Source organism: Amblyraja radiata, unplaced genomic scaffold (genome assembly GCF_010909765.2).
Source record: "Amblyraja radiata isolate CabotCenter1 unplaced genomic scaffold, sAmbRad1.1.pri S92, whole genome shotgun sequence".
In the NCBI taxonomy this organism is placed as follows: Eukaryota; Metazoa; Chordata; class Chondrichthyes; order Rajiformes; family Rajidae; genus Amblyraja; species Amblyraja radiata.
Window position 1 is genome coordinate 26,348 of NW_022630174.1, and position 18,052 is coordinate 44,399.

The following is an 18,052-nucleotide window of genomic DNA, read 5'->3' on the forward strand; positions in this document are numbered from 1 at the left end:
TGAGTCCTAAATGGCCTAACCCGTTATTCTTAAACTGTGACCCCTGGTTCTGGACTCCCCCAACATCAGGAACATTGTTCCTGCATCTAGCCTTAACTCCTTTAAGAATGTTATATGTTTTCATAAGAACCTCTCATCCTTCTCATTTCCAGCGAATTCAAGCCCAGTCTACCCATTCTTTCATCATACGTAAGTCCCGTCACCCCGGATATTGACCTGGTGAACTTACGCTGCACTCCCTCAATAGTAAGAATGTCCTTCTGCAAATTAGCAAAGGTACAGGAGTGTGAAAACGCACACCTCCAGATTCAGGGACAGTTTCTTCCCAGCTGTTATCAGGCAACTAAATCATCCTACCACAACCAGAGAGCAGTTCTGAACTACTATCTACCTCATTGGTGACCCTCGGACTATCCTTGCTGGCTTTACCTTGCACTAAACGTTATTCCCTTACCATGTATCTATACATTGTAAATGGCTCGATTGTAATCATGCATTGTCTTTCTGCTAACTGTTTTTAACATGCGACAAAAAGCATTTCTCTGTACACGTGACAACAAACTCAATTGAACTGAGTTCCTTGTATCTAACACTTGAGTCCAGTTAGTTATAACCACTGTGACCTGTGGTCATATGGTGAAGTGGTTTATTCCCTTCTGGGCCGGCCTTCCATTCATAAGATCACAAGTTTGTAAACCATCATAATCAGAGGTGACCTCATAATGTGCCTGGCAGGTGACATCACATTGAACTGCATCCGTAACCATGTGAGACGGACGGGCTTCATTACATCCATCAACTTGAAGTGGGTTCACAGTTTGCGAGATATTGAACAGATCACAGTTTTAAAATTCACTCTACGCATTTAGAAACAATGGAACCTGTATCAAAAATGCCTGTGGAGAATGCCAAGCAGGATGATAAAAGGAGATCTAAGGTAGATTTGAATCTGTTAATAGACCAAGATAAAAGGTGGAGTGACTCAGCGGGTCTTATTCTTAAACTGCGACCACCTGGTTCTGGACCCCCTACATTGGGAACATAGGGACGCAGGGCTCTACTGCCACCTCTGAGCTTTTCTTTATAGGAGAGAATCCTATCCATCCAGTGACAATCCTGTCTCCAGTCTTCAACATCCCCCCACCCCCCGCCTCTCCCCCTACCCAGCCTTCTACCCTCTCTGGACCTTTTTATATCCACTGTTGGTGCAACAACTGTCTTGGCTTCTCAACTCCACTGGCCCACTCAAAACGGGAAAAGTGCCGGAGGATTGGCGTACTGCGCATGTTCTTCCATTGTTTAAAAAGGGTTCTAAGAGTAAACCTAGCAATTATAGACCTGTTAGTTTGACGTAAGTGGTGGGTAAATTAATGAAAAGGATACTTAGAGATAATATATATAAGCATTTGGATCAACAGGATCTGATTAGGAACAGTCAACATGGATTTGTGCCTGGAAGGTCATGTTTGACTAATCTTGAATTTTTTGAAAAGGTTACTCGGAAAATTGATGAGGGTAAAGCAGTGGATGTTGTCTATATGGACTTCAGTAAGGCCTTTGACAAGGTTCCTCATGGAAGGTTGGTTAAGAAGGTTCAATTGTTGGGTATTAATGGTGGAATAGCAAGATGGATTCAACAGTGGCTGAATGGGAGATGCCAGAGAGTAATGGTGGGTGGCTGTTTGTCAGGTTGGAGGCCGGTGATTAGTGAGGTGCCTCAGGGATCTGTGTTGGGTCCACTGTTGTTTATCATGTACATTAATGATCTGGATGATGGTGTGGTAAATTGGTTTAGTAAGATTGCAGATGATACTAAGATAGGTTGTATTGTGGATAATGAAGTAGATTTTTAAAGTCTACTGAGAGATTTAGGCCGGCTGTGTGACTGAAAGATGGCAGATGGAGTTTAATGCTGATAAGTGTGAGATGCTACATCTTGGCAGGACAAATCAAAATAGGACGTACATGGTAAATGGTAGCGAATTGAGGAATGCAGTTGAATAGAGGGATCTAGGAATAACTGTGCATAGTTCCCTGAAGGTGGAATCTCATGTAGATAGGGTGGTAAAGAAAGCTTTTGGTGTGCTGGCCTTCATAAATCAGAGCATTGAGTATAGAAGCTGGAATGTAATGTTAAAATTGTACAAGGCATTGATGAGGCCAATTCTGGAGTATGGTGTACAAATTTGGTCGGCTAATTATAGGGAGGATGTCAACAAAATAGAGAGAGTACAGAGGATGTTTATTAGAATGTTGCCTGGGTTTCAGCAACTAAGTTACAGAGAAAGGTCGAACAAGTTAGGTCTTTATTCTTTGGAGCGCAGAAGGTTAAGGTGGGACTTGATAGAGTTCTTTAAAATGATGAGAGGGATAGACAGAGTTGACGTGGATAAGCTGTTCCCATTGAGAGTAGGGAAGATTCAAACAAGAGGACATGACTTGACAATTAAGGAACAGAAGTTTAGGGGTAACATGAGGGGAAACTCCATTATTGTGGCGGCGCGGCTCTGGCTGCAGCGGCGCACCGGCAGCCCTGTTTGTTTTGTGTTTTTTTGTGTTGTTTATTTTCGTTTTGGTTAGTCTAGTTTTGGTTTTTAGTTTGTGTTTTGGGGGGGGGGGTTGAAAACGGGGCTTGCTGTCTCTCCCTGCGGGGGAATGCGACTTTTTTTGTCGTATTCCCCTTCTCTGCCTCCCTCTGCGCTGAGGCCTAATAGCGGAGCTGGCGACCTCGAGGCTCAGGAGGCAGAGCCCGCCAGGACTCGCACTGAGCTCGCTCCCGTGAGGACGGCCCGGCTCGGGCTGGAACAGGGCTTCCGTGAGGGGCTGTGACGCTCCCGTGAGGACGGCCGGCCCGAGGAAGGAACGGTGCTCCCGTCGGAGTGGCCGAGCTCGGGGAGGTACGGCGTTCCCAGTCCGAGGATGGAGCGGCGCCCATGCCGGGGCGGCCCAGTCCGAGGGAGGAGCGGCGCCCATGTCGGGGCGGCCCAGCCCGAGGGAGGAGCGACGCCCATGCCGGGGTGGCCCAGCCCGAGGGAGGTACGGCGCCCATGTCGGGGCGGCCCAGCCCGAGGGAGAAGCGGTGCCCAGTCGGGGCGGCCCAGCCCGAGGGAGGAGCGGCGCCCATGTCGGGGCGGCCTGGCGCGAGGTTGAGACGGTAACGGTACTCACGTGAGGGCGATCCGGCTCGGGGCTTGAACGGTGCTCCGGTGGCTGGGACGGTGTTCTGGCGGCGGTGGCCTGAGTCCGGGGTTCGGCCGCGGGCCAGCGGCTGTGTCAGCAGGACTGATGGGCGGCAGCTTCGACCACCCCGGGCCGCGGTGTTTGAGCCGCGGGACAGTTGTAACATCGCCCGGGGGTTATCGCCTCAGCGCAGAGGGAGAAGAGGAGGGAAGAGACTGGAGACCTAAGACTTTTGCCTCCATCACAGTGAGGAGACGTTGGGTGGAGGACTCACTGTGGTGGATGTTAATATGTGTTTATTGTTGTTTTTTATTGTATTGTATTGTATTGTATGTATGACTGCTTCAATTTCGTTCAGACTTCGGTCTGAATGACAATAAAGGCTATCTAATCTAATCTAATCTAATCTAATTCAAAGAGTGGTAGCTGTGTGGAATGAGCTTCCAGTGGAAGTGGTGGAGGCAGGTTCGATGTTTTCATTTAAAAATAAGTTGGATAGGTATATGGATGGGAAAGGAATGGAGGGTTATGGTCTGAGTGCAGGTAGATGGGACTAGGGGAAAATAAGTGTTCGGCACAGACTGGAAAGGCCGAGATGGCGTGTTTCCGTGCTGTAATTGTTATATGGTTATAACATGGATAGATGACATTTCAAGGAGTGCTGGAGTAACTCAGCGTGTCAGGCAGCATCTGTGAAGAACATGGATAGATGGCGTTTCACAGATTGCTGGAGTAACTCAGCGGGTCAGGCAGCATCTGTGTAGAACATGGATAGGTGACGTTTCACAGGACAATGAAGCTAGTTGGAGAATGGTGGCTGATTTGGAAACGGTGAGATGCAACGAGACCTGGGTGTCATGGTACACCAGTCATTGAAAGTAGGAATGCAGGTGCAGCAGGCAGTGAAGAAAGAAAGCATTCATAGCAAAAGGATTTGAGTATAAGAGCCGGGAGGTTCTACTGCAGTTGTACAAGATCTTGGTGAGACCACACCTGGAGTATTGCGTTTTGTTTTGGTCTCCTAATCTGAGGAAAGACATTCTTGCCATAGAGGGAGTACAGAGAAGGTTCACCAGATTGCTTCCTGGGATGGCAGGACTTTCATATGAAGAAAGACTGGATAGACTCGGCTTGTACACGCTAGAATTCAAAAGATTAAGGTGGGATCTTATAGAAACTTACAAAATTCTTAAGGGGTTGGACAGGCTAGATGCAGGAAGATTATTCCCGATATTGGGGAAGTGCAGAACTAGGGGTCACAGTTTAAGGATAATAGGGAAGTTTTTTAGGACCGAAATGAGAAAATCATTTTTTACACAGAGAGTGGTGAATCTGTGGAATTCTCTGCCACAGAAGGTAGTGGGGGCCAGTTCATTGGCTATATTTAAGAGGGAGTTAGATGTGGTCATTGTGGCTAAATGGATCAGGGGGTATGGAGAGAAGGCAGGGATGGGATACTGAATTGGATGATCAGCCATGATCATATTGAATGGCGGTGCAGGCTCGAAGGGCCGAATGGCCTGCTCCTGCACCTATTTTCTATGTTTCTAACTAGGGTTGGGGAGGGATGGAGAGAGGGAAGGCAAGGGTTACTTGACGTTGGAGAAATCAACATTCATATCGCTGAGTTGTAATCTGCCTGTCCTGCTGAGTATCTCCAGCATTTTGTGTCTATCTTCAGTGTCATCCTGCATCTGCTGTTCCTGCACATTTTGTCTTGCCCACATTGACCAAGATGCCCCATCTACACTAGTTCCTCCTGCCTGCATTTGCTCCACATCTCTCCATACCTATCCTATCCATGTACCTGTCAAGAGTCAAGTGTATTTTATTGTCATATGTCACAAACTGAACTATTAAATGCTGACTTACGATACGATAGAACTGTATCTATCCAAGGAGGAAAATTGATCTGCCAACAGTCGTACAACACAAGATAAAGACGGTCATGGTGGAGCAGCGGTAGTGTTGCTGCCTTACAGCAAATGCACGCCGGAGACCCAGGTTCCATCCCGATTACGGGTGCTGTCTATACGGAAATTGTACGTTCTCCCCGTGACCTGCGTGGGTTTTCTCTGAGATCTTCGGTTTTCTCCCACACTCCAAAGAGGTACAGGATTGTAGGTTAATTGGCTTTGGTAACATTGTAAGTGTCCCTAGTGTGTGGAGTAGTGCTAGTGTACGGGATGATCGCTGGTTAGTGTTAATGTGCGGGGATCGCTGGTTGCCACAGACCCGGTGGGCCGAAGGGCCTGTTTCTGCGCTGTATCTCTAAACTAAACTAAACTAAACATGAAATTAAAGTGATGAGTGGAAAGGATTGGGGATGTGCAAAGATTGGGGAGGGGGAGAGTGGCAGTCAGTCTACCCCACGACAGAAGGGGGTGGAGTTGTACAGTTTGATAGCCATTGTGGAGCAGGATCTCCTGTGGGGTTCTGTGCTGCATCTTGATAGAACCAGTCTGTTGCTGAAGGTGTTCCTCAGTGTGTCATGGAGTGGGTTACGTAGCAGCACAACAGTAGTGTAACATATTGCACTGTAAAACACTTACGAAACAGCAAAAAGTTCAGTGTATATTAGAGAAACTGACAATTAGTCCAAATAGTCCTGTCCAAATATCTTCTAAATGCCATTGTACCAGCCTCCACTACCTCCTCTGGCAGCTTGTTCCATATACCCATCTCCTGGGTGAAGGGAGTGAATTAATTATGGTAGACAAAAATGCTGGAGAAACATAGCAAGTGAGGCAGCGTCTAGATGCATGCTGGCTCATCCGCTGAGTTTCTCCAGCATTTTTGTCAACCTTCGATTTTTCCAGCATCTGAAGTTCTTTCTTAAACAAGTTAATTATGGTAGGAACTTTAGGAATGTTGGATTCAGCCGAGTCTTAAACGATGCCACTGTAGCATAATCTATTCCGTTTTGAACTAATCATGCTTTTGTTGTTGATGGGGTGAGAAAACGTGAATCTTTGAGGCTGGGCAAATATCCATAGGTCAGGCAAACATGTTTAAATTGGACAAATTGCATTTTCACTTCAAATGAAATAAATTGGCTTGTTTAACCGTTGCTTATTCTTCCACGTGAACTCGTTTACAGCATCTGCAGACTCCTTTTAATTTAAAATTCTTTTAAAATAGGGTTTGACTTAGTCAAATCTTCACTTGAAGACCCAACTGTTTGCATCTTTGAACCATGAATTGGAGACCCAAAAATCTCTGTCGAATTGGTTATCAAAATTACCATGTGCTCCCCCGGAATGATGCCATCTCTTGGGAACATTTTCATTATGATTCTTCACTTTTCCTTCAAATTCGATTTTTATAAAAAGTTTCAGCTTGTGAACTTTAAACAGCCCTTTTATTTTAAATATCCTTCGCAGACTTGGTGCGCTGAAGGGCCTGTTTCCACTCTGCATCTCTAAATCTAAAACTAAACTCACACGCACGGCTGGTTGTAGGAATTACAGAGACATAGCTGCAAGAGGGCTGGTGATGGGAACTGAAGATTCAAGGATATATCTCCTATACAATAGACAGACAGATGGGCAGAGGGGCTGGGTTGCTCTGTTGGTGAGGAATGAAATTCAGTCCCTTGCAAGGGGTGACATTGAAACAGGAGATGTGGAGGCAGTATGGATAGAACTAAGGAAGTGTAAGGGTAAAAATACCCTAATGGGACTTACCCATTTGGGGTTAGCAATGGTGTTAGACAAGGGGGAATTTTGTCCCCAGTCCTTTTGTGACAAAGGAACTGAAGGAAATCCACATTAAGCAGGAAATAGTGTTGGATAAACTGATGGGACTGAAGGCCGATAAATCCCCAGGGCCTGATGGTCTGCATCCCAGGGTACTTAAGGAAGTGGCTCTAGATATCGTGGATGCACTGGTGATCATTTTCCAATGTTCTATAGATTCAGGATCAGTTCATGTGGATTGGAGGGTAGCTAATGTTATCCCACTTTTTAAGAAAGGCGGGAGAGAGAAAACAGGGAATTATAGACCAGTTAGCCTGGCATCGGTGGTGGGGATGATGCTGGAGTCAATCATTAAAAGATGAAATAGCGGCATTCGGATAACATTAACAGGCTCGGTCCGAGTCAGCATGGATTTAGGAAGTGGAAATCATGCTTGACTAATTTTCTGGAATTTATTGAGGATCTAACGAGGAAAATGGACAGGGGAGAGGGGCGAGTGGATGTGGTGTACTTGGACTTTCAGAAAACATTTGATAAGGTCCCACATAGGAGATTAGTGGGCAAACTTAGGGCACATGGTATTGGGGGTAGAGTGCTGACATGGATAGAGAAGTGGTTGGCAGACGGGAACCAAAGAGTAGGGATTAACGGGTCTCTTTCAGAATGGCAGGCAGTGACTAGTGGGGTACCGCAAGGCTCGGTGATGGGACCATAGATATTTACAATATACATCAATGATTTAGATGAAGGGTTTCAAAGTAACATTAGCAAATTTGCAGATGACACAAAGCTGGATGGCAGTGTGAACTGTGAGGATGATGCTATGAGAATGCAGGGTGATTTCGACAGGTTGGGTGAATGGGCAGGTGCTTGTCAATTTAATGTGGATAAATGAGAGGTTATTCACTTGGGTAGCAAAACCAGGAAGACAGATTACTATCTAAATGGTAGGTACACAAAAATGCTGGAGAAGCTCAGCGGATTCCTCACTGTGATGGAAGGCAATAAAGTCTAACCTTCTTCCCTCATTTTTCTCCTGCAGTCGGGGCAGTTGATCGATGTGTCGGGGCGATCCAAGCCCCCGTGTCGAGGCACTAGTATGGTGAAGCGTCTCATGCTGTGAGTAGAATAAAATAACACTGCATCTGCTTGACCCAGAGAACACGGTCCCTCATTGATGTGTGGGAAGGACCAGAACTGCAAATGCTGGTTTGAACCAAAGATAGACACCGAATCTGGAATATCTCAGTGGGTCAAGCAGCATCTGTGAAGAAAAGAAATGGGTGACGTTTAGGGTCGAGACCCTTCTTCAGACTGAGAGTCAGGGGTGAGGGAAATGAGAGATATGGAAGACATTTGAAAGCAGATGATGATCAAGGAATAGTAGATTGGTTCATTCGAAGGTAGATACAAAATGCTGGAGTAACTCAGTGGGACATACCTTCTCTGGTGAGAAGGTACGTGTGACATTTCGGGTCGGGACCCTTCTGCAGACTAGAATGGTTCATTGTTGGCAGGGGAGAAGATGACAACAAGGCATACAATCAGTAAAATTAATCAGGACAGTGTAATCAAACCCGAAACATCACCTGCCCCTTTTCTCCAGGGATGCTGTCAGTCCCACTGAGGTCCTCCAGCCTTTTGTGTTTATCTTCGGTTTTTCATTGATCTTTGACATTGCCCTCCATGGTGAATAGAGCCTTATGTTATACAGGCCTTGTATTCTCAGGACCGTATAATGCTGGGAAGGTCAGTATCCGCGATGGACCGGGCAGTGTCCACCACCTTTTATAATCTCCTCCTTACCTGGGCTTTCGAGTTGTCAAACCTGGCCGTGATGAAACCAGTCAAAGATGCTGCCATGTGCAGGTCCACCACCGATTTTCCGGCACCCTTGGTTCCAGGGCCTTTCTGAATTAACCTTTTTGCCGGACAAAAAGAGGTCATGGTCTCGAGGGGAGTTCAATGGTACTGGAGCCATCCACCTAAGCCACTGGTGGGCTGAGATATCGGCTCACAAAGTTGGCCGTGTAGGTGGGCAATTGGAACGGATCTGCCGGCTCTGGCCGCAAGGGGCAAATTCATCCCACCGATCGGCACAGAAGTCCCGGTGACGTTAAGATAAGCCCCCTCACCCGGACTGGGTACCACATTTTCAGGGGAAGTTCCGGGGGCATTTCAAGAGTGCACTTGTAATTTTGTCTGGACCACCAGTTGCCGCAGAATCGGTGGTGGACCTGTACATTGTGTGTGTTTGCGTATGCGCACTGCTTGATGTTAGTGTTTGAGGTATTTTTCCCGGGGTTGGGATAAATAGCCACTCATGGATTCAGTCAACACTGGATAACTATCTCTCCTGCCTAGAGTCACACAACATGCAAGCAGGTCATTCGGCTCAACTTACTCAAACTGACCAACATCTACAGATAGATAGATAGATAGATATCATTTATTGCCACACATCCAGGCTGGTGGAAATTTGGGTTGTCTGCAGCGATACAATAATAAAGAACACACAACCACAATAAAACTGTAACACAAACATCCACCACAGCATTCATCACTGTGGTGGAAGGCACAAAATTTGGCCAGTCCTCCTCCATTACCCCCCCCCCCCCCGTGGTCAGGACCAGAGTCCAGAGTCAGTCCAGGATCGGCTCTTCCTCACCGGAGACCGCGGATTTAGATTGTTGTAGGCCGCAGGCCGGCGGTCGAGATTTAAAGTCCCCGCCGCAGCCAGAAGCACCGTAGACTGCAGGGCCGGCGGTCGAAGCTCCCCTCCAGGGGTGATGGTAAGTCCATGCCGGACCCGCGGTAGAAGTTGGCCGCGGGCCGGCAGTGATGGCTTCTTCTTCCCCCGGGTCCCCAACGTGAGATCCCGGGCTGTGGAAGCCGCACCAGCTGGAGCTCTGCATACCGCGACTTCCGGCTGCGACTTCAGGCTGCCGGCTGCCCCGGGTCAGCGAAACGGAGCGCTCCCCTCCAGCGAGGGCTCACCCGCTCCACGCCGAGAGTCCACGCTGCGCCCGCCGCTGAAGCCCCGGGCGCGTTTCCGGGAAAGGCCGCGTCGATCCTTGATGTTAGGCCACGGGGGAGGCGACCTGGAAAAACTCGCCTCTCCGTGGAGGAGGCGACCGAAGCGGTTTCCCCCTCACCCCCCCACACCACCCCCCACATAAAACACACAAAGAATCATTAAATACAGACTTTAAAACATACTAAAAAAATTAAAAAAGGTTGAAAAACTGACGAGCTGCATGACATGGCTGCTGCCAGAGCAGCGCCCCCTACACTAGTCCCACTTGCCTGTGTTTGGCCCATAACATTCCTAAACTGTTCCTATCCATGTACCCGTCCATTATGCTTCACATATGAACTCTGTTAGAGGAAAGATGTTGTCAATCTGCAGGAGAGGGAGCAGAGAAGTTTTACGCAATTTTGCCAGGACTCGAGAGCCTGAGCTATAGGGAGAGGTTGGGCAGGCTAGGACTTTATTCCATGGAGTGCAGGAGGCTGATCTTATAGAAGTGTATAAGATCATGAAAGGAATAGATTGGGTAAATGCACAGTCTTTTACCCAGAATTGAGGAAATCGAGAACCAGAGGACATAGGCTTAAGGTGTGGGGGGAAAGATTTAATAGGAACCTGAGGGGCCACTTTTTTACACAGAGGTTAGAAGGTGTATGGAGCGAGCTGCCAGAGGGGGAAGTGGACTATAACAATATTTAAAACACATTTGGATGGATACGGAAGGTTTAGAGGGATGTGTACCAAATACAGGCAGGTGGGAATAGTGTAGCAGGGACATGTTGGGCGGTGTGGACAAGTTGAGTTGAGAAGCCTGTTTCCACACTGTATCTCTCTTTGAGCAGGTACTTTGAGTTAAAAATTCACCGTTACTATCGAACTATCCATGTGAAACCACTGCCTTACTATTTTATGCTATTTCCGTACATCACACAGAGGGGAAATAATGCAGAGCTCAGGCAAGTGATGAAGTAATCAATTATTCCTACTCCGCAGCACGCCTAGTGTAATAATGAATTAATAGATGCTCTGTTCCATTAATTGGCCATTTAGAATGCGCAAGGCATTTTTGGCTGCAATCTTTCGAGATTTACTTTGGTAGTCTGAAGAAGGGTCACACGAAACGTCACCCATTCCTTCTCTCCAGAGATGCTGCCTGTCCCGCTGAGTTACTCCTTGAGTATTAGAAAGGCGCTATATAAATCCCATCCATTATTATTATTATTATTACTCCAGCTTTTTGTATCTATTTACGATGGATGTTGACAGGACTTGTGGGCCTGAGCCATAGGGAGAGGTTGAGCAGGTTTGGTGTGCAGGAGGGTGAGGGCTGACCTTAGAGAGGTGTACAAGACCATGAGGGGAATAGATAAAGTGAACGCAGTTATGCTGGGTTTGGGAATCAAGAACCAGAGGACATAGGTTGAAGGTGAGAAGGGAAAGATTTAATTTCAGTCCCGAAACATCACCTGCCCCATTTCTCCAGAGATGCTGTCTGTCCCGCTGAGTTCCTCCAGCCTTTTGTGTCTATCTTTGGTTTTTTATTGATCTTTGACATTGCCCTCCATGGTGAGTAGAGTCTTTTGGTTCCAGAGCCTTTCTGGATTATCCTCCAAGACTTTACAGGAGAACCTACCTGATCTCCCGGTTGCTCAACATTTAATTATCCTCCCATTCCCACACTGACCTTTCTGTCCTTGGCCTCCTCCATTGTCAGAGTGAGGCCCAGCGCAAACCGGAGGTAGGATTTGGACGATCAAATTGAAATTTGCTTCCTTGATGTTGTTGCCAGGAGATCTGTTTGAAGCAGATTAAATAATTTAATGGGTTTAGCGTGAGCTTTGGCTGCAGCTCACTGCATTGGTCGTAATTAGCAATGTTGGATACAGGTAAACATGTATGATTCCTGAGGCCTGACATTAGGGTGGTTGGAGGTACCCAGTTGTCGGTTTCACAATTGCTGCTAGTCAGAGGGTGGTGATTGTGTGGAATGCTTTGCCACAGAAGGCTGCGGAGGCCATCAATGGATATTTCAAAGGCAGAGATAGATAGAATTTTGTTTAAGAAAGAAACCGCAGATGCTGGAAAATCGAAGTTAGACAAAAATGCTGGAGGAACTGAGTGTGTGAGGCAGCATTTATGGAGAGAAGGAATAGGTGACGTTTCGTGTCGAGACCCTTCTTCAGACTGACAGAGATAGATAGATTTTTGATTAGTGCGGGTGTCGGGTTACGTGGAGAATGCAGGAGAATGGGGTTAGGAGGGAGGGATAGATCAACCATGACTAAATGGCGGAGTAGACTTGATGGGCCGAATGGCCTAATTCGGCTCCTATCACTTATGAAACATTATCTGTGAGAAAAACATTTGTCATACAGAGATGGTGAATCTCTGGAATTCTCTGCCGCAGCAGGTAGTTGAGACCAGTTAATTGGCTATATTTAAGAAGGAGTTAGATGTGGCCCTTGTGGCTAAAGGTATCAAGGGGTATGGAGAGAAGGCAGGTACAGGATACTGAGTTGGATGATTAGCCATGATCATATTGAATGGTGGTGCAGACTCGAAGGGCCGAATGGCCTACTCCTGCACCTATTTCCTTTGTTTCTATGAACTTATGAACAGCACCTCAAATTTTGCCTGGGCAGCTTATACCCCAGTGGTATGAACATTGACTTCTCTAACTTCAAGTAGCCCTTGCTTTCCCTCTCTCTCCATCCCTCCCCCTTCCCAGTTCTCACATTAGTCTTGAGGAAATATTATACAAATAGAACCGCTTGGATAGACTTTTATATAAGCTAGGTGCATTGCAAAAGAAAAGCTTAACGTTTTCCTGAACTGAAATAAAGTTCAAACAGACACATACACACAGGCAAAGATGAATCAAAACATGGAGGCCTGAACCTGAACCTGCGTAGCTTAGGTTATTGTTTGGGGCAATTATAGCACTGGAGAAAATTGTAGTTGATATGGCTTTGTGTTGAAGAATGGGAAGCTGAATAAGGGGCCACTTCTTAGGCCATCAGCTCTGTCTCTATGGCACATTTTTGAGCTCTGAATGTGACATAAACGTGAAGCGTTATGGCTTGTTATGCTAGGTTTGAGACAGAATTCAAGGCTGAGAGATGATAGACAGCAGTTAGCCTTGGCTGTGTAAAATTATAATGAGTGTGATAAGGAATAAGATATAAGTGAAGGAATAGTTGCTTTGAGACATAATTAGATTGAGGGAGTTGTTTATAGAAGCTTGACGCAGATGCAATTCTGACGTAATGGTCTGGGTTGTACCTTGTACCTTGTGTTCTGTCTGGTACATGAGATTGGAAATCCTGCTTCCCGATAACAGGAAAGGCACCAAACTCATATTAACTAAATTGACAGATTTACGACCCATGTATCTTTGGATTGGAGATGGAAATGTGCGTTTTGAAGTTAGAAACTGTAATTCAGCAAACTTATATAATTAATGTTTTAAAGACATAGGTAATGGTATTTCAAAATGTGTAAAATTATAGTAACACCAATTATGCAATGTATTGTCTTAGTAGAAAGGTACACTTTAGACTTTGAGAAATTGTTGAGATTTATAGAAATATCTTTTCTCTTGGTATAGAAAGTGTGTATGACTTGAGTGATCATTGTATGTATCTTATATTTTGAAGAGTGGTCTTTGATAAAAGCCTACAGGGGTTTTGCTGTGTTGAAGTAAAATAATTCTAAAAAAGTTATAGAGTTATACCATAGACAAACAAAGATTGTAAAAAGACGCCAGGAAAGGGGAGATCATGTGACTGATGTTGTAAATCACCAAAAGGACTCAGATGATTGGTTACCAGTTGTCCTACACTCTGTATTTGAAATGTCTAAATACCTATATAAAGCAATGAGTTTGTATCAAAAACACAAATACTTTGGCGCTGCCCCGGAGCTTCTAGCTCTGTGTTGGAAGGTTCAAAGAATAGTCTCAGTACTGAATAAAGAATCAATTCCAACAGCTACAAGCGTTTGAGTCAAGTTTTCTTGACTTTAGATTAACAAAAAAACTCAGTTTAACATTTGGTGTCAGAAGTGGAATTCTTTGATTCTCAGCCAATCAGATAACAATGTTAAGAGGTGAACTACCTACGGATAGGACCAGAGGAATTGGCCAAACAAAGTGAGTATTTCCACCACTTTGTTTTCCTCTCTTCCATTTTTCTGTGGGTAGTAGACCTTCCGTTATTGCGTTGTGTGTGATCCCGACAGAATCAGGTCAATCTAAATCAAATTGGTGGAAAACGTAGTGGTGGGACTTGGGGATTTGAAATAACCAAGTAAAGTGATAGAGTAATATAGCGTTGGCAACGTTTTGATTAGAGAAGAAGTTTGTCGTTGGGAATGAGTCTAAATTAAGAATTAGATTAAAAACCACCCACCAGTTGATTAAAGTAAATAAAATGGGTAATCAATTAGACACCACCACAGGTTCTAATATCCCTCTACAGAATTTGTGTGGAAAGTATCCTGATGATTCTCAATATCTTCGGAAATTGTCAGGGGCTTTGAATAAGAAATTAGGAAGTGAGCAATGGCCCTTGGGTGGTCCGAGAAATCTGGACCTGATAAAACAAGCACAGGAGTTGATTTGGAAAAGAAATTCTGACATGAAAACCAAACCTTAATCAGGGTGTGGAGAAATTGGTGCAAAGAAGAACGAGACAAAACTATTCTGGCCAGTTGGCAAGATAATGCGGGTAAATTCGATATTGTAGTGGCCTGGTCAAGGTCAGGAAAAGACCGGACACCAGGCGGATTCAAAAGAAGCTTTTTAATTCCAGCCGTCCGAGTACACACACCACGACACCCTTATCTCTACCCCTAGGGAGTCGTCAGGAAACCCCGTGGCAGACCAACGCCCCTGCCCCTCAATCGGCGAGGGGGATGATCCAAGGAGTGGCCTACCCCCCAGGGACCGCCACAGGACCCCCCCCAAGTACCCGAGGTACGAAACGGACAGGAGGGCGTATACGGCGGCCAGCACGGGTGCACACAACGCTCGGCCCCGGAACAGGCGCCTGGTCAACAAGTGCGGGGGACGAAGTAGCCAGAGGAGGAGGTACCCTAGACAGAGGCCGCCCTCGCTTTCGGGGCAGCGCTACCAGCGCCGGCCGATCGATATCGATATGGGCTGGCTTCAACCGCGCAACTGAAACAGTCTCACGCCGACCCCCCGTGTCCAGGACGAAAGTCGACGAGCCATGTTCCAAGACCCGGAAGGGACCTTCGTACGGCCGCTGTAGAGGTGTCCGATGTCCATCCCTGCGCAGAAAAACAAACTGGCAGTCCTCCAGAGCAGAGGGAACGTGCGGACGGAAGGACCCATGACGAGACGTGGGCACCGGCGCCAGCTTGCCCACCATCTGCCGAAGACGTTGCAGAGCGTGAGAAGGCTGCTCCACCTGACCACGTGTCGGCGGGATGAACTCCCCGGGCACCGTTAACGGAGACCCATACACCAACTCGGCGGAGGAGGAGGCCAAGTCCTCCTTGGGTGCGGTGCGTATCCCCAGCAAAACCCATGGTAGAGCGTCTACCCAGACTGGGTCAGTGAGCCGCGCCCTCAGGGCACCCTTAAGCTGCCGGTGAAACCGCTCCACTAAGCCGTTCGACTGCGGGTGGTACGCCGTCGTGTGGTGCAGACGAACACCCAGGAGGCCTGCCATGGCCAACCACAGCTCTGACGTGAACTGAGGCCCCCGGTCGGAAGTTATGTCCAGTGGAACACCGAACCGGGCGATCCAGTGCCCCAACTATGCTCGAGCACAGGTGGTTGTTGTGGAATTATGTAGCGGAATGGCTTCAGGCCACCGCGTGAAGCGGTCCACAACGGTGAATAGATACGTCATGCCCTGGGACAACGGCAGCGGCCCCACGATGTCCACGTGAATGTGGTCGAAACGTTTATGTGGAATGGGAAACTCCTGCAATGGCGCGTGCACATGTCGTTGCACCTTGGCGGTCTGGCACGGGATGCAAGTGCGCGCCTAATGTCCAACCTCCTTCCGCAGCCCGTGCCACATGAAGCGGGAAGCTACCAGGGCTACTGTTGCCCTGATGGAGGGATGTGCAAGTCCATGGATCACCTCAAACACCCTGCGCCGCCAGGCGATGGGGACGACGGGTCGCGGAACTCCAGAGGAGACATCACACAGCAGCGTGGTACCCCCAGGGCCACAGACAACGTCCTCCAACTGCAGGCCCGAAACATAGAAACATAGAAATTAGGTGCAGGAGTAGGCCATTCGGCCCTTCGAGCCTGCACCGCCATTCAATATGATCATGGCTGATCATCCAACTCAGTATCCCGTACCTGCCTTCTCTCCATACCCTCTGACCCCCTTAGCCACAAGGGCCACATCTAACTCCCTCTTAAATATAGCCAATGAACTGGCCTCGACTACCCTCTGTGCCAGGGAGTTCCAGAGATTCACCACTCTCTGTGTGAAAAAAGTTCTTCTCATCTCGGTTTTAAAGGATTTCCCCCTTATCCTTAAGCTGTGACCCCTTGTCCTGGACTTCCCCAACATCGGGAGCAATCTTCCTGCATCTAGCCTGTCCAACCCCTTAAGAATTTTGTAAGTTTCTATAAGATCCCCTCTCAATCTCCTAAATTCTAGAGAGTATAAACCAAGTCTATCCAGTCTTTCTTCATAAGACAGTCCTGACATCCCAGGAATCAGTCTGGTGAACCTTCTCTGCACTCCCTCTATGGCAATAATGCCCTTCCTCAGATTTGGAGACCAAAACTGTACGCAATACTCCAGGTGTGGTCTCACCAAGACCCTGTACAACTGCAGTAGAACCTCCCTGCTCCTATACTCAAATCCTTTTGCTATGAAAGCTAACATACCATTTGCTTTCTTCACTGCCTGCTGCACCTGCATGCCTACTTTCAATGACTGGTGTACCATGACACCCAGGTCTCGCTGCATCTCCCCTTTTCCTAGTCGGCCACCATTTAGATAATAGTCTGCTTTCCTGTTTTTGCCACCAAAATGGATAACCTCACATTTATCCACATTATACTGCATCTGCCAAACATTTGCCCACTCACCCAGGCCTATCCAAGTCACCTTGCAGTCTCCTAGCATCCTCCTCACAGCTAACACTGCCCCCCAGCTTAGTGTCATCCGCAAACTTGGAGATATTGCCTTCAATTCCCTCATCCAGATCATTAATATATATTGTAAATAGCTGGGGTCCCAGCACTGAGCCTTGCGGTACCCCACTAGTCACTGCCTGCCATTGTGAAAAGGACCCGTTTACTCCTACTCTTTGCTTCCTGTTTGCCAGCCAGTTCTCTATCCACATCAATACTGAACCCCCAATGCCGTGTGCTTTAAGTTTGTAAACTAATCTCTTATGTGGGACCTTGTCGAAAGCCTTCTGGAAGTCCAGATACACCACATCCACTGGTTCTCCCCTATCCACGCTACTAGTTACATCCTCGAAAAATTCTATAAGATTCGTCAGACATGATTTACCTTTTGTAAATCCATGCTGACTTTGTCCAATGATTTCACCACTTTCCAAATGTGCTGCTATCCCATCTTTAATAACTGACTCTAGCAGTTTCCCCACTACCGATGTTAGACTAACTGGTCTGTAATTCCCCGTTTTCTCTCTCCCTCCCTTCTTAAAAAGTGGGGTTACGTTTGCTACCCGCCAATCCTCAGGAACTACTCCAGAATCTAAAGAGTTTTGAAAGATTATTACTAATGCATCCACTATTTCTGGAGCTACTTCCTTAAGTACTCTGGGATGCAGCCTATCTGGCCCTGGGGATTTATCGGCCTTTAATCCATTCAATTTACCCAACACCACTTCCCGGCTAACCTGGATTTCACTCAATTCCTCCAACTCCTTTGACCCGCGGTCCCCTGCTATTTCCGGCAGATTATTTATGTCTTCCTTAGTGAAGACGGAACCAAAGTTCCGTCTTCACTAACCCAAGGGGGCACGCCGTACGATAGGCGGCCATCTCCTCGTCGACAAGCTGAGCGGCTGCCAGGGCGGAATAGTTGATCCCCTCACCGACTTGGAGAACCGTGTGGACTGCAGGTCTTGATAAGGCATCGGCCACCCTGTTAAATGTGCCCTCAACGAACCG

At 47.1% G+C, this 18,052-nt stretch overlaps 1 long non-coding RNA gene across 1 annotated transcript; it reads left to right on the plus strand.

Annotated features, from left to right (window-relative positions):
* Nucleotides 1–1,765: 1,765 nt before the first annotated feature.
* Nucleotides 1,766–7,977, plus strand: LOC116969640. The gene is made up of 3 exons (XR_004410873.1): nt 1,766–1,776; nt 5,678–5,680; nt 7,921–7,977. It is a non-coding gene; the product is annotated as an uncharacterized LOC116969640 (long non-coding RNA).
* The last annotated feature ends 10,075 nt before the right edge of the window (nt 7,978–18,052 follow it).